Source organism: Trachymyrmex septentrionalis, unplaced genomic scaffold, assembly GCF_001594115.1.
Source record: "Trachymyrmex septentrionalis isolate Tsep2-gDNA-1 unplaced genomic scaffold, Tsep1.0 scaffold32, whole genome shotgun sequence".
Lineage (NCBI taxonomy): Eukaryota > Metazoa > Arthropoda > Insecta > Hymenoptera > Formicidae > Trachymyrmex > Trachymyrmex septentrionalis.
Window position 1 is genome coordinate 3,162,689 of NW_017305485.1, and position 1,981 is coordinate 3,164,669.

Here is a 1,981-nt window from a genome sequence, read left to right on the forward strand (position 1 = left end):
CACTTTACTCTTTTTTTTTTCTCTCTCTCTTTGTGTGAGCACGTTCTGCGTGTCTTCGTCGTCTCCTCGTCTTCCATCCGCGGAGGTCGACGACACCGCAGCTCTTCGACGGATAGGTCGACGGATAGATTTCCAGGCGCGGCGACGCCGATCTCTTCTGAGCAATATACGTGGGACAGCCCCGTGCCGCATCTCGCCGGGAATCCTCCCTGAGCGAGGGATCGACCCGGGGGCAGCGGAAACAGGAAATACGTTGAACGTGGTATGCGTGCGACGCGACCGCTTCGCCGATACTTCGTATCGCGAGCCTGCGATCGCTCTCGGCTCGCACCCGCGTCTGCGTCAATCTTCATCCGGGCTGCGGATCATCCTCGCGAGAAAACTGCGCTGAATTTAGTTCACTCCTTCGTTCGCTCACTGTTTCCTTTTAAATTTGTTTCAAAAGCTTCGAGTCTTCAAAGGTGCAAGTATGGCCGCAGTGGCGCAAAGTGCCCTGCCTTCTGTGCCAAAGGAATATCAAAATCCATCCAGAACGCGTATCAGATGATTTTATTCGGTCGTTATCTCTCGGAAAGCAATGACAAACCATCTAGATCACATATCTTTCAGTAGTAAAATAATCTACGGCGTTAAATATGAGGAATTATCTAAATTAATTTTAGATAATGTTCTAATTTTAGATAATTATAGATTCATTATTAAAACTGTAAGTCCCGTATGCTTGTGGCAATTGAATAATCAGCACGCCATAAGCATATGAGAGAGGTGTAAGAAGAGGATTCATTATATTTTGCGTCGCAGACTTTTTTACTCACTACATTAAATTTAAATATAACATTGACTATTTTTTAACTACCTCGAAAATAAATTTACCATTGGCAAAGATATTCTTGGTTTTTCATTGACTTCCGAGAGATAACGATCGAATAAGATTATTTGATGTGTATTCTAGGAAAATTCAAACCTCCTCTTTTAGACAGAACAGACGCGCCACGACGGTCCGTCATCTGTACTTTTAAAGACTCGAAACTTTTTAAACGAATTTAGAGAGAAATTTACTGATAACTTACATTGAATATTTCGGCGAGCGTTGGCTCATTTTCTTCGCAAAAAGAATAGCTTGCCCGGATAAGGACTGAGCCTAGCGATACCAATAAGACATCTCATGGTATATTATCAGCGGTAGAAGAGCAGAGGGATACACTTCTCTAAAATCCACTGATATAATTAAATTACAACGTGAGTCCTCTTACCTTTCCAATTTCCGCGACAGCTATCTAACACTGTCCTTTTAAATTAGGATATATATATATATATATATATATATATATATGAGGTAAATAAAAAAATATGATAATTCAAACACGAGCATTCGAGGCTTCGGTCTGCGTCACTTGGTACCGCTAGGATTGATAAACCTGCCAGATACCAACAGGTTGTTCTATACACCCGAAAGATCATCGAACGTTCGACACCTTTCTAGACACGTAACTTTCAATATATTTTTTTTTTTTTTCCAGCATCGAACATTCCGCAGCCGATCCTCGTGTGCACCTTATGCAGGCTTGAGGAGGGATAACACACGACGCAGCGAGTCAGCGCCGATCATTTCGTTTCACGTGGAAAACTGAAGCGAACCGGCATTGTTCTCGGCGTGCCTCGGTGTGTTACCTCGCCGTTATCTCATCTTACGGTAATATTTACTGGATCCGACGAACTATCCGACGTTAATTTCGCAATGACGGACACATTCGCGGTCCAACAGTGCGCGATCTCGCGCAACGTAGATATATTTATACTTATAAACTTTACGCCTCTTTTTTTTCTTTCATTGTTAACAGGCCGTGGCTATACAGGGCCCTCTACGCTTTCAATTCAGTCTGTGGCACGCGGTCTTCCGAGCAGTGAGTACGATGTGCATACATGCATGCATACGTGTGTGTGTGTGTGTGTGTGTGTGTGTGTGTGTGTGTGTGTGTGT